Consider the following 15833-nt stretch of genomic DNA (forward strand, 5'->3'; position numbering starts at 1 on the left):
CCAAGGAACTTATGTAGATATGTGGTGAGAACTTTGAACTTACAAGGGCTTCACAGAAGTTTATAACGTACGGCGGTACAATGAAAAAATCATATTTTTTCCACAAAAATGATCTTTTCACCCCCAATTTTTATTTTCCCAATGGTAACAGGACCCTAAAAGTTATTGTGCAATTTTTCCTGAGTACGCTGATGCCCCATATGTGGGTGTAAATGACTATTTGGGCGCATGGCAGAGCTCGGAAGGGAAGCAGCGCCATTTGACTTTTTTGGCTGGAATTGAGACCGGGCACCATGTCGCGATTGGAAAACCCCTGAGGTACCAAAACAGTGGAAACCCCCACAAATGACACCATTTTGGAAACTAGACCCCCCCAAGGAACTTATCTAGATATGTGGTGAGAGCTTTGAACCCCCAAGGGCTTCACAGAAGTTTATAACGCCCGGGCGTGAAAATAAAAAAATCGTATTTTTTCCACATAAATGGTCTACTAGTCACCAATTTTTTTATTTTCCCAAGGGTACCAGGAGAAATTGGACCCCAAAAGTTGTTGTCCAATTTGTCCTGAGTACGCTGATACCCCATATGTGGGAGAAAACTACTGTATGGGTACACGTCGGGGCTCGGAAGAGAAGTAGTGACGTTTTGGAAGGCAGACTTTGATGGAATGGTCTGCGGGTGTCATGTTGCTTTTGAAGAGCCCATGATGTACCTAAACAGTGGAAACCCCCACAAGTAACTCCATTTTGGAAACTAGACCCCTAAGGAACTTATCTAGATGTGTGGTGAGCACTTTGAACCCCCAAGTGCTTCACAGAAGTTTATAAAGCCCGGACGTGAAAATAAAAAAATCATTTTTTTCCACAAAAATGATATTTTTGCCCTCAATTTTTTATTTTCCTAAGAGTAACAGGAGAAATTGGACCCCAAAAGTTGTTTTGCAATTTGTCCTGAGTAGGCTGATACCCTATATGTGGGGGGTAAAACACTGTTTGGGCGCATGGCAGAGCTTGGAAGGGAAGGATCACCATTTGACTTTTTCAACGCAGAATTGGCTGGAATTGAGATCAGACGCCATGTTGCATTTGGAGAGCACCTGATGTGCCCAAACAGTGGAAACCCCCCAATTATAACTCCAACCCTAACCCCAACACACCCCAAACCCTAATCTCAGCCCTAACCCTAGCCCTAACCCTAATGGGAAAATGGAAATAAATACATTTTCTTTTAATTTTATTATTTTTCCCTAACTAAGGGGGTGATAACGGGGGGTTTGATTTACTATTTATGGCGGTTTTTATGTTTGCCAGCTGTCACACGCTAAAAGACCCTTTTTATTGTAAAAATAGTTTTTGCATCACCACATATTGAGAGCTATAATTTTTCCATATTTTGACCCACCGAGTCATGTTAGGTCTTATTTTTTGCGGAACGAGTTGACGTTTTTTTGGTATCATTTTCGGGCACGTGACATCTTTTGATCGCTTTTTATTCTGATTTTTGGGACGCAGAATGAACAAAAACCAGCGTTTCATGAATTTCTTTTGGGGTGTGCATTTACACCATTCTGCCTGCGGTAAAATTGATAGTGGTTTTATTCTTCGGATCAGTATGGTTACAGCGATACCGCATTTAGGTCTTTTTTATGTTTTGTCGGTTTTATGCAATGGAAACAATTTTATATAAATAATTATTTTTGCATCGCTTTATTCTGCGAGATATAACTTTTTTATTTTTTTGCTGATGATGCTGTATGGTGGCTCGATTTTTGCGAGACAAGATGACGTTTTCAGCGGTACCATGAATATTTATATGCGTCTTTTTGTTTGCGCATTATTTCACTTTTTGTTCTGCGGTATGAAAATAAATCATTATTTTTTGCTTGTTTTTTTTTTTTTAAAGGGGTTCACTAAAGGGGTTAACTAATGGGACAGTTTTATAAGGCGGGTCAATACGGACGCGGCGATACCAAACGTGTACTTTTATTGTTTTTTTTTTTTATTATTTCCAAAAAATGAATTTATTAGGGAATTTTTTTTTTTTTTAAATTTATTTAGCGATTTTTTTTTTAAAATAATTTTTACACTTTTCTATTTTTTTTTAACTTTATTACATTGTCCCAGGGGGGACATAACTGTTATGTGACAGATCGCTGATCTGTCACATCACAGATCACTGTGACAGATCAGCGATCAGCGATCTGTCACAGGCACTGCGCAAGGCATCCTCATGCCTGCGCTTTGCAGGCACTAAGGAAGCCAGCTCCCTGCAGGCCCCGAAGGTCCCCGTCGCCATCTTGGATCCGGGGACCTACAGGGATGAAGCCCCCCGCAGCAGCGCTGCACATTGCGCTGCTGTGGGGGGCTTAGGGAAGCACGGAGGGAGCCCACTCCCTGCCGATGCTTCCCTTTAACCCCCGGTACACCACGATCGTGTTTGATTGCGGTGTGCAAGGGGTTAACGTGTCGGGGGCAGTCCGTGACCGCCCCTGATACATTGTGCCAGGTGTCAGCTGTGATAATCAGCTGACACCCGGCCGCAATCAGCGGCGCTTACCATGTGGGCGCCGCTGATCGCTATGATGTAATATTCCGTCCATGGGAATTAGGTCCAGGGTCACATGGACGGAATATTACGTCCATTGTAGGTAAGGGGTTTATTTGCTTTTGAAGCACTGCAAGACCGACAACAGTGGTCGAGGAGTGGCGGAAATGGGCGCAAATACGGCGCACCTTCTGAAGTAGGTACGGCAAGTCAGGGTATGTTTTTAGAAATTTCTGCACCACTAGGTTCAACACGTGAGCCATGCTTGGAACGTGTACCAGCTTCCCGAGCTTTAAAGCCACCACCAGGTTACACCCATTGTCGCAGACAACCAGACCAGGTTGGAGTTGCAGTGGGGAGAGCCACTGATTGGTCTCTTGTTTTATTCCTTGCCACAGCTCTGATGCAGTGTGTGGTGTTTCACCTAAGCAGATCAACTTCAGCGTTTTACCGCTTTGCCGATGCGCTGCTGCACTGTTCCCAACTTGGGAGTGATGTGGAGGGTAATTCAGCATAGGATGACAAGGCGGAGGAGGGGGAAGAGGGGTTCTCCATTCATTATTGCAGTTTCTACAGTTTTCTGAAGTAATTTCCTGCCTTAGGGTTCATGCTCACTTGCGATGAAATCGGATAAATTCAATCCGATTAAAAATCGGATTAAATTCGGACCAGTACTAATCTATGATGGTGTCTTCATCTGCGTTTTTTTCCAGCTCAGATCAGATCAAGATCAGGCTGGAAAAAAACTGCAGCATGCTGCGAATGTCAGCAAAATTCAGATTGCCTCCCACAATAGAAGTCAATGGGTGCGATAAAAAAAAAAATTGCACAGCACTCGCACAGCAATCGTATCATGCGAGTGCTGTGCAATTTTTATGCACCTGTGTCCTTTGAAAAACCAGCAAATCATATGCGTCTATACAATACAATCACAATGACAGGTTACCAAAGAATGGATAGAATACATGTACACACATAGACTAGGTGTGTGTGTATGTATACACTCACTGGCCACTTTATTAGGTACACCATGCTAGTAAGGGGTTGGACCCCCTTTTGCCTTCAGAACTGCCTCAATTCTTCGTGGCAGAGATTCAACAAGGTGCTGGAAGCATTCCTCAGAGATTTTGGACCATATTGACATGATGGCATCACACAGTTGGCGCAGATTTGTCGGCTGCACATCCCTGATGCGAATCTCCCGTTCCACCACATCCCAAAGATGCTCTATTGGATTGAGATCTGGTGACTGAGGAGGCCATTTGAGTACAGTGAACTCATTGTCATGTTCAAGAAACCAATCTGAGATGATTCGAGCTTTATGACATGGCGCATTATCCTGCTGAAAGTAGCCATCAGATGTTGGGTACATTGTGGTCATAAAGGGATGGACATGGTCAGCAACAATACTCAGGTAGGCTGTGGCGTTGCAACGATGCTCAATTGGTACCAAGGGGCCCAAAGAGTGCCAAGAAAAAATTCCCCACACCATGACACCACCACCACCAGCCTGAACCGTTGATACAAGGCAGGATGGATCCATGCTTTCATGTTGTTTACGCCAAATTCTGACCCTACCATCCGAATGTCGCAGCAGAAATCGAGACTCATCAGACCAGGCAACGTTTTTCCAATCTTCTACTGTCCAATTTCGATGCGCTTGTGCAAATTGTAGCCTCAGTTTCCTGTTCTTAGCTGAGAGGAGTGGTACCCAGTGTGGTCTTCTGCTGCTGTAGCCCATCTGCCTCAAAGTTCGACGCACTGTGCGTTCAGAGATGCTCTTCTGCCTACCTTGGTTGTAACGGGTGGCAATTTGAGTCACTGTTGCCTTTCTATCAGCTCGAACCAGTCTGCCCATTCTCCTCTGACCTCTGGCATCAACAAGGCATTTCCGGCCACAGAACTGCCGCTCACTGGATTTTTTTTCCTTTTCGGACCATTCTCTGTAAACCCTAGAGATGGTTGTGCGTGAAAATCCCAGTAGATCAGCAGTTTCTGAAATACTCAGACCAGCCCTTCTGGCACCAACAATCATGCCACGTTCAAAGGCACTCAAATCACCTTTCTTCCCCATACTGATGCTCAGTTTGAACTGCAGGAGATTGTCTTGACCATGTCTACATGCCTAAATGCACTGAGTTGCCGCCATGTGATTGGCTGATTAGAAATTAAGTCTTAACACACAGTTGGACAGGTGTACCTAATAAAGTGGCCAGTGAGTGTGTATATATATATATATATATATATATATATATATGTAAATATTGTGATGCAGTGACCCCTGTGACAGCTAGGGGGCGCTGTATGGGCTTCCCAGGACATGCATGCATGCGTTTCCTTTATTGTGATGGGGAAATGGAGAGCGGCAGGATTGTAAATGGCAGATATGTATCACAAGGGTGAGTGCCTTGTGATGGAAGCTGGAACGTGTATTGATCAGCAGAGGTACTGCTTAGGGTTTGTTACTGTGTATAAGGGAAGCTTCCAGGTGACTTGGTGAGATGGGTGGGACCAGTCACATAACAAGCCCACCCAGGGGTGTGTGTGTCTGAATGCGCAAAGTAAAGCCTGTATGTGTATGTCTGGGTGTGTGTACAGTAATAGGACCTGTAGTGAGGTCATGACCATGTGATCCATACCTCATCTGTGGGTGTGGTTATGTACCATATAATGTGCCTGAGGTCTGATCACATGGGGGGTGAGTGTGTACCTGAATGGTTCAAAGTTAGAGATGAGCGAGCATAATCGTGGGTATTCGGTACTCAGCGAGTAATGCGGTACTCGGTACATCGCGAGTTTTTCACTACTCGCCTCGCACTATTCGGTTCTCCCGCCCAGCAGTTGCCAATCACAGTAATGCCGCACCCTTCTTGGTTATGGGTGGCATTACTATGATTGGCTGGCTGCCCAGAATCATCATAGGCTATGAATCAACACAGCCTGGCACTAAGCCCTGCCGCCGCCATTTTCTGCACATTGCATGCAGAACACAGCTAGTGTAGGGAGAGTGTGAGCAGCTGCTAGGGATAGTTGTGTTTTTTTGTGCAAGTCATCCAGAAATCATCTGTAAAACCCAAAAGCTCTTTTCAGAGCTGAAAGTATAACGTCAGGGACTGAGTAGTGACAGTTTTCCCAGCTTTTTTGGGGTCACATTTACCCCTGCAGGGCAGTTTTTTTTGTGCTGTGTTCACAGTGAATAGGACGCATGCACGGTACTGCACAACTGACACGCAGCTAGCAGCGCTGTCTTGTGTGGTGGTGACTGGGCTGCGTATTCTTGCCTTAAACCTCAGGGCAATTTTTTAGTGGCATAGATGACGAGGTCGATGATGAAACCACCGATCCAACCTGGACCGTTGGCACGCATAGCCAGCACAGCAGCAAAGAGGATGAAGGTGGATACATAGCACCAACAAAGGCACCAAGGGATACTGGTTTGAGCAGAGTATGAAGTGTGTCAACTGTTGCCAAGAGCAATCCATCTGTGCCCCAAGTCAAGGCAAGGGTGCGTTCAGCCGCTGTCTGGAAATTTTGTTCCGTTAGTCCTTCTGAACCAAATGTTGTCATCTGTAGCATCTGCCATAGGAAGCTGAGCAGAGGCCAGGGCAAAGGCAACCAAAGCACCACTAGTATGCGGAAACACATGGCAGCCAAGCACCCTAGTTGGTGGGCTGAACAACAGGGTACCAAATCAGTGTCTGCGACTGCGGGTCAAACGACTGCCATGTCGCCAGAGATACGTCCTTTCCAATCTGCTAGGCAAGAAGCAGGTGCTCATCATACCTCTTGCTCACAAGCTGTGGTTGCACAGACACAGGCCACAACAAGCTCATCCACTTGTTTGTCCCAGGAAAGCGTCCAATTGTCCATGCCCCAGATGTATGAAAGGACGCGTAAATACCAAGCCACGCACCCACAACTACAAACACTGAACATGCACATTACCAAGTTGCTAGCCATGGAGATGTTGCAGTTTAGGCTTGTGGGGACACAGTCTTTCCGTGATCTTTTGGCTGTGGCCACGATACTCGGTTCCCAGCCGGCACTACTTTTCCCGGTGTGCCATTCACGTGTTACACCAGCACGTCTTAAACAATCTAAAGCGTGCTCTCACCAATGCCGTAACCAGGAAGGTCCATCTTACAACAGACACGTGGACAAGTACTTGTGGCCAGGGACGATACATCTCTGTCACGGCACACTGGCTCAACCTGGTGGAGGGTGAGACAAAGTCTCAAACTGGACCATCAACACATATCCTACCGACGCCACGAATAGCAGGCCCAACCTCAATCAGGGTTTCCGCCTCATCATATAAATCCAGTCTCCCCTCTTCAAGTGGCCAAAGTGGCTACCAAGTGGCCAAAGTGGCTACGATGTACAGAATGTGCCAAAGTGGCTATCAAGTGGCTGAAGTGGCTACCAAGGTGCCGAATGTGCAAAAGTGGCTACCAAGTGGCCAAATTGGCTACTGATATGCCAAATGTGCCAAAGTGGCTACCAAGTGGCCAAAGTGGCTACCAAGGTGCCAAATGTGCTAAAGTGGCTACCAAGTGGCCAAAGTAGCTACCAAGTGGCCAAAGTGGCTACAGAGGTGCCAAATGTGCCAATGTGGCTACCAAGTGGCCAAAGTGGCTACCAAGGTGCCAAATGTGCTAAAGTGGCTACCAAGTGGCCAAAGTAGCTACCAAGTGGCCAAAGTGCCTCTTGAAGTGCCGAATGTGCCAAAGTGGCTACCAAGTGGCCACCGAGGGGTCGAATGTGCCAAAGTGACTACCAAGTGGCCAAAGTGGCTACCAAGGTGCCAAATGTGCTAAAGTGGCTACCAAGTGGCCAAAGTAGCTACCAAGTGGCCAAAGTGGCTACAGAGGTGCCAAATGTGCCAATGTGGCTACCAAGTGGCCAAAGTGGCTACCAAGGTGCCAAATGTGCTAAAGTGGCTACCAAGTGGCCAAAGTAGCTACCAAGTGGACAAAGTGCCTCTTGAAGTGCCGAATGTGCCAAAGTGGCTACCAAGTGGCCACCGAGGGGTCGAATGTGCCAAAGTGACTACCAAGTGGCCAAAGTGGCTACCGAGGTGCCGAATATGCCAAAGTGGCTACCAAGTGGCCAAAGTGGCTACCAAGGTGCCAAATGTGCTAAAGTGGCTACCAAGTGGCCAAAGTAGCTACCAAGTGGCCAAAGTGCCTCTTGAAGTGCCGAATGTGCCAAAGTGGCTACCAAGTGGCCACCGAGGGGTCGAATGTGCCAAAGTGACTACCAAGTGGCCAAAGTGGCTACCGAGGTGCCAAATATGCCAAAGTGGCTACCAAGTGGCCAAAGTGGCTACCAAGGTGCCAAATGTGCTAAAGTGGCTACCAAGTGGCCAAAGTGGCTACAGAGGTGCCAAATGTGCCAATGTGGCTACCAAGTGGCCAAAGTGGCTACCAAGGTGCCAAATGTGCTAAAGTGGCTACCAAGTGGCCAAAGTAGCTACCAAGTGGCCAAAGTGGCTCTTGAGGTGCCGAATGTGCCAAAGTGGTTACCAAGTGGCCAAAGTGGCTACTGAGGGGTCGAATGTGCCAAAGTGACTACCAAGTGACCAAAGTGGCTACCGAGGTGCCGAATGTGCCAAAGTGGCTACCAAGTGGCCAAAGTGGCTACCAAGGTGCGGAATGTGCCAATGTGGCTACCAAATGGCCAAAGTGGCTACTGATGTGTTAAATGTGCCAATGTGGCTACCAAGTGGCTATAGTGGCTACCGATGTGCCGAATGTGCGAATGTGGCTACCAAGTGGCCAAAGTGGCTACTGAGGTGCCGAATGTGCCAACGTGGCTAACAAGTGGCCAAAGTGGCTACCAAGTGGCCAAAGTGGCTACCGATGTGCCGAATGTGCCAACGTGGCTAACAAGTGGCCAAAGTGGCTACCAAGTGGCCAAAGTGACTACCGAGGGGCCGAATGGGCCAAAGTGGCTACCAAGTGGCCAAAGTGGCTACTGATGTGCCAAATGTGCCAAAGTGGCTACCAAGTGGCCAAAGTGGCTACTGATGTGTTAAATGTGCCAAAGTGGCTACCAAGTGGCCAAAGTGGCTACCAAGTGGCCAAAGTGGCTACAGAGCTGCCGAATGTGCCAACATGGCTACCAAGTGGCCAAAGTGGCTACCGAGGGGCCGAATGTGCCAAAGTGGCTACCAAGTGGCCAAAGTGACTACAGAGGTGCCGAATGTGCCAAAGTGGCTACCAAGTGGCCAAAGTGACTACAGAGGTGCAGAATGTGCCAAAGTGGCTACCAAGTGGCCAAAGTGACTACAGAGGTGCCGAATGTGCAAAGTGGCTACCAAGTGGCCAAAGTGGCTACCGAGGTGCCGAATGTGCCAAAGTTCCTACCAAGTGGCCAAAGTGGCTGCCGAGGTGCCAAATGTGCTAAAGTGGCTACTGAGGTGCCGAATGTGCCAAAGTGGCTACCAAGTGACCAAAGTGGCTACAGAGGTGCCGAATTTGCCAAAGTGGCTACGAAGTGGCGAAAGTGGCTACCAAGTGGCCAAAGTGGTTACCGAGGTGCCGAATGTGCCAAAGAGGCTACCAAGTGGCCAAAGTGGCTACCGAGGTGCCAAATGTGCTAAAGTGGCTACCACATGGCCAAAGTGGCTACTAAGTGGTCAAAGTGGCTATTGAGGTGCCGAATGTGCCAAAGTGGCTCTACACACCATTCATATTCTAACTTTACTTTCTTACAGTCGACACCTGATACACTGCTGTAGAGCTGGCAGCGCTGTTCAAGCACCATGTATTTCCTTTAGGAAATGCCCATCTACTTCTAATTTGAAATCTTCCGGGCAGGACTTATATGGCATAGTAGACAAGGAGACAGGAGCAAAACCCTGGCTTTATTGAAAGAAGAGCCGCTGTTGGGACAAATGTGGGATCATCAGACCTGCAGGGCCATAATATTTTCCTGTGTGGAGTTCTCAGATCAGATTCCTCCTTTTCAGCTTGTATTTCGTACACCAGGCCAATGGGGTACAATGTCATGATCACTTTCTATAGTTGCACCTCCAAAAGTTCACTCAGCTTGTCTTTGGGATGCCTTTCCCACACCAGTACCTGGTCTCCAGGCTGGAGCGGAACTTCCTAAATTGGAGGTGAGGTCTTATAAGTCTTCTCTTGTAACCGCTGGCCTGCTGCAATGGTCTGGAGCCACCTCCAAATTGTTCTTTCACTCATGAGGTGGTAGATCGCTTGAATAGATCCTCTGGCTGTTCCAGATTTAATTTGGTAGAGAAGGCTGAGAAATCATCAAACACTAACATGTATGTGTGTAACCTGTGGTGGTGTGGATCCAATTGTTAATGGGTCCAGACCAATTTGGGCATGTAGTCAGGTCAATGTGCTTTCTTGTCTTCCTCCTAATGTTCTCAACATTTGAAGCAGAGTCCAGTTAAAGCACTCATAGGCCCCATTTCCTTGGGGATGATATGTGGTTGTCCTAGACCTTTAGATGCCGCACAGTCGGTGTAGATCCTACATCACTTTTCCCTGTCCCGTGTCTGAGTGGATCCACTTCTAACACCTGTAGACCCAAATTAAATGCAGACAGATGGCTTGCACAGTGGACTCGGCTCTTTGTTCCGGAGTTAGGATGGTCACTGCAAACTTGGAGTAGTGGTCAGTCATGACTAGGCAGTACTGTGTACCTCTAATCGATTGTCTCATGAGGAGGTAGTCTATCATTAACACTTCAAGCTGTTCTGTATGGTTTCTATGAGTGCCCTCTGTTCTGTGCTTTTGGAGAGGTCACACACTCGGCACTGTCGGCAAACTTCCTCAACCGTGGCCCCCAGCTCCAGGCAATATACGTAATGCTGCAGCCACTGATAGGTCTTTGCCAGTCCGAAGTGAGCTCCAAACTCATGAGCATCTTTGGCAATTTTTTGTGCTATGTTTCTGAGGATTACTACTTGCCACTTTGCTTCTAATTCAACAGACTGTTATCACTTGTGGTATAGAACGGCTCCTCGACCTTCCAACCGCTCCGACTGGCGCAGTATGGACTTCATCTCAGCATCGAGGTGACTGCATTTTTCCTTCTCTGGTACTTTTCACTGGGCTACCCAGCCTTTCACTTGCTGCAAACCTGCACCTTCATCTTGTACGTGACCCCATTTTTCATTTGTTCTCACTAGTTACTTGGGAAGAAGGCGGGTCTCCACACTTAACTGGGCCACTACTGCTGGGGGTGTGATTTTCTGAAAGTCCAGGATTTACTCTTCTTCCATCTGTTCATCAGCGTTGGTGATCTCTGTGGCACAGCAGTAGCGGAATGAGAATTCAAATTTTGCAAGGCGAGCTACCCAAAGCTGTTTCAAGGCTCCCAGCTTTGCAATGTCTAGATGGGCCAGCGGATTGTTGTTGGTCTGTACAAGGATTTTGTCACTGTCACATATTCTGCAAACTCCTCTATCATGGCCCACATCAGGGCAAAGAGTTCAAGCCTGAATGAGCTGTAGTTGCAAGACTTTTGCTTCGTAACCCCTTGGTGACCTACTGGAATATTTGATAACCCTTCTGTGTCTGTCCTGTTTTTGCAAAAGTACTGCCCCGAGTCCATAGAGACTGACATCAGTGTATAAGAGGAATGGCCTATCAAAATCTGCATAAGCTAGGATGGGGGGCCGATGTCAAGCCTTCTTTCAGAGTCTGGAAGTCCTCCTCCTGCTTCTGTTCCCAGGGTATGCTTTGATTCTTGGGTACCCCAGCTGTCCCTCTTAGTAGCTCATTCTGAGGGCCTGCTATTTTCACATATTCTTTGATGAGCCGCCAATAGTACCTGCTAAGTGGTTCTGTAACAAACGGGGTCTACCCAGGCTGGGGTACCTCTTTCAGTACCACCCCGTGTTTTTGGAGGTCCGCTCTGCGTTGGCTGGTCTGAATGAATGACGCTGGCTGGAATTCCTTGATTACATGGGCGCATATAAAAGATCACTGCTTCTCCACATATTTCCAGTCTGACAACACTTTACTCACAGGACGCAGAATATATCACACAGATACAGAGGGCAGGCCAATAGAAAAGCGGCAGGCTAGACATGCATTACAAAAGCCGCAGGTGGCCGGAGCCTGCCGATGTTTACTGTGGGAATTACAAAGGAGGGGGGAGGGCGGACAAAAGGAGAATATCGTGTCCCCTCTGCCCAGGGGCGCAGCCTGTGGGCTGATGCATTAGGGACATGCATCTCACATGGAACCTATTATACATACAGTACATATAACTGCACAACATATTCTGGGTGCTAAATGGTTCTGTAACACGTAACAGTACCCCTCCAATCCAAGGAAGGCTTTCAACTTCCACAGGGTCCTGGGTGCTGGCCATTGTTGCATCATAGCTGCTTTGTCTTGGGAAGGCAAGACTCTGTCCTGGGACACCTTATGGCCCAGGTACTCAATCTCCATCATGAAAAGATGACACTTCTTTGGCTTTACCGTCAGGCTATGGCCTGTAATTACCCAAGTACCTGCCTGAGTCTGTTTGAGTGTCCTGAAAGGTATCAGAGTACACAATGATATCATCCAGGTATATCAAAGTAGCTTCAAAGTTCAGGTCGCCCAGAAACTTCTCCATTATCCGCTGGAAATACCTGGTGCATTGAATAGTCCAAATGGCATTCTGTTAAATTCGAACAGTGCCATGGGGAGCATGAACACTTCTTTGCCTTGTCTTTTTCTTCCACTGGTACTTGCCAATATCTGCTAGCTACATCCACAGCAGTATTGAGTTTTCCCTAAGGCCATCAAGAGCTCTTCAATGCAGGGAAGGGGGTATGGTCTCACATGATGCATGCATTCAACAGCTGAAGTCTATGCAAAAACAAGTGGTTTCATCTTTCTTCTTGTCAAGCACCACTGGGGCTGCCCATGGACTCTGACTACTCTGCCCACTCCCAAATCCAGTATCTGTTTCAATCAGGTCTTCACCTCCTGGTACAGCTTGAGAGGTATGTCGATATCTTCCTCGGATTGGAAAAATGTCACCCATCTGTATCTCATGGGTGATGGTGTCTGTGCAGCCGAAGTCATCCGCGTGGAGGGCTAATGCAGCCTGATTCTCCCTCATCATTGCTTCAACTAATTGTATATGATCTGGATCGAAAACCTTCACATCTGTGACCCACAGACACGTATCAGCCGTTAGAATGCTTTCTGGGTGGGTTTGTACTGAGGGGCCTGTTTCCAGTAGCTCACCCCCATTTAGTGAACATGTTCTGATCCAATTATTGGAGCATATTCATGCCCATTATCACTTGTACATCTTCTTTCAATGGCTTGGGAACCAGCAGGATGCCTTTTCGTTCCACATCTTGTCCACATAGCTGCACTTTCATCCACACGACCCCCGTAAAGGGGATCGGTTGCTGATTAGCTACCCATTTGGCTTCTGACCCCCAGCTCACCTCTGACTATGCTCGCGTCTTGTCCTCCGCATCCCATGCCTCCCTTGTGTCGTTTGACCCTCTCATATCCCATATCCCATATAATATACACCGGTTTATATGGGATATGTGTTGATTGCTCTATTATCTACATATATATCATATTCATGCCCCACCTATAAAGCTCAGGGAATATAATATACACCTGTTTATATGGGATATGTGTTCATTTCTCTATTATCTACGTATATTTCATGTTCATTCCCCTCCTATAAAGCTCAGGGAATATAAAATACACCTGTTTATATGGGATATGTGTTCATTCCTCTATTATCTACATGTTTTACATGTTCATTCCCCACCTATAAAGCTCATGGTATATAATATACACATGTTTTCTTTGGGATATGTGTTCATTCCTCTATTATCTACATAAATTTCATTCTCATTCCCCATCTATAACGCTCAGGGAATATAATATACACATGTTTATATGGGATATGTGTTTATTTCTCTGTTATCTACATATATTTCATGTTCATTCCCCACCTATAAAGCTCAGGGAATATAATATACACCTGTTTATATGGGATATGTGTTCATTCCTCTATTATCTACTTATAGATTATATTCATTCCCCACCTATCAAGCACAGGGAATATAATATACACCTGTTTATATGGGATGGATATGTGTTCATTCTCCTATTATCTGCATATATTTCATGTTTATTCCCCACCTATAAAGCTCAGGGAATATAATATACACTTGTTTATATGGGATATGTGTTCATTCCTCTATCTACACATATTTCATGTTCATTTCCCACATGTACAGCACAAGGAATATAATATACACCTGTTTATATGGGATATCTGTTCATTTCTCTATTATCTACACGTATGTAATGTTCATTCCCCACCTGTAAAGCTCAGGGAATATAATATACACCTGTTTATATGGGATATTTGTTCATTGCTCTATTATCTACTTATATATCATATCTATTTCCCACCTATAAAGCACAGGGAATATAATATACACCTGTTTATATGGGATATGTGTTCATTCCTCTATTATCTACATGTATTACATGTTCATTCCCCACCTATAAAGCTCAGGGAACATAATATACACATGTTTATATGGGGTATGTGTTCATTCCTCTATTATCTACATAAATGTCATTTTCATTCCCCATCTATAAAGCTCAGGGAATATAATATACACCTGTTTATATGGGATGTGTGTTTATTTCTCTGTTATCTGTATATTTCATGTTCACTCCCCACCTATAAAGCTCAGAGAATATAATATACACCTGTTTATATGGGATATGTGTTTATTTCTCTATTATCTACACATATTTCATGTTCATTCCCCACCTATAAAGCACAGGGAATATAATACACACCTGTTTATATGGGATATGTGTTTATTTCTCTGTTATCTACATATATTTCATGTTCATTTCCCACCTAAAAAGCTCAGGGAATATAATATACCCATGTTTATATGGGATATGTGTTCATTTCTCTATTATCTACACATATTTCATGTTCATTCCCCACCTATACAGCACAAGGAATATAATATACACCTGTTTATATGGGATATGTGTTTATTTCTCTATTATCTACACATATTTCATGTTCATTCCCCACCTATAAAGCTCAGGGAATATAATATACACCTGTTTATATGGGATATGTGTTCATTTCTCTATTATCTACACATATTTCATTCTCATTCCCCACCTATAAAGCACAGGGAATATAATATACACCTGTTTATATGGGATATGTGTTTATTTCTCTGTTATCTACATATATTTCATGTTCATTCCCCACCTAAAAAGCTCAGGGAATATAATATACACCTGTTTATATGGGATATGTATTCATTCCTCTATTATCTACTTATAGATTATATTCATTCCCCACCTATCAAGCACAGGGAATATAATATACACCTGTTTATATGGGATGGATATGTGTTCATTCTCCTATTATCTGCATATATTTCATGTTCATTCCCCACCTATAAAGCTCAGGGAATATAATATACACCTGTTTATATGGGATATGTGTTTATTTCTCTATTATCTACACATATTTCATGTTCATTCCCCACCTATAAAGCACAGGGAATATAATACACACCTGTTTATATGGGATATGTGTTTATTTCTCTGTTATCTACATATATTTCATGTTCATTTCCCACCTAAAAAGCTCAGGGAATATACTATACACCTGTTTATACGGGATATGTGTTCATTCCCCTATTATCTACATGTAGTTTATAATCATTCCCCACCTATCAAGCTCAGGGAATATAATATACACCTGTTTATATGAGATATGTGTTCATTCCTCTATTATCTACAATCTAATTCATCTTCATTCCCCACCTATAAAGCTCAGGGAATATAGTATACACCTGTTTATATGGGATATCTGTTCTTTCTCCTATTATCTACTCATATTTCATGTTCATTCTCCACCTATAAAGCTCAGGGAATATAATATGCACCTGTTTATATGGGATATGTGTTCATTTCTCTATTATCTACTCATATTTCATGTTCATTCCCCACCTATCAAACACTGGGAATATAATATTCACCTGTTTATGTGGGATATTTGTTCATTATCCTGTTACCTACATATATTTCATGTTCATTCCCCACCTATAAAGCTCAGGGAATATAATATACACCTGTTTATATGGGATATGTGTTCATTCCTCTATCTACACATATTTCATGTTCATTTCCCACACGTACAGCACAAGGAATATAATATACACCTGTTTATATGGGATATCTGTTCATTTCTCTATTATCTACACGTATGTAATGTTCATTCCCCACCTA

At 44.8% G+C, this 15833-nt stretch overlaps 1 protein-coding gene across 1 annotated transcript in view; it reads left to right on the forward strand.

Moving 5' to 3' along the window:
• Window positions 1-15833, forward strand: part of SCUBE3 (signal peptide, CUB domain and EGF like domain containing 3) — a 1051867-nt gene that overhangs the window by 839948 nt on the left and 196086 nt on the right. The gene's annotated exons all lie outside the window — the stretch shown is intronic.

Source organism: Dendrobates tinctorius, unplaced genomic scaffold (genome assembly GCF_039654945.1).
Source record: "Dendrobates tinctorius isolate UK_male_01 unplaced genomic scaffold, ASM3965494v1 ptg000045l, whole genome shotgun sequence".
Lineage (NCBI taxonomy): Eukaryota > Metazoa > Chordata > Amphibia > Anura > Dendrobatidae > Dendrobates > Dendrobates tinctorius.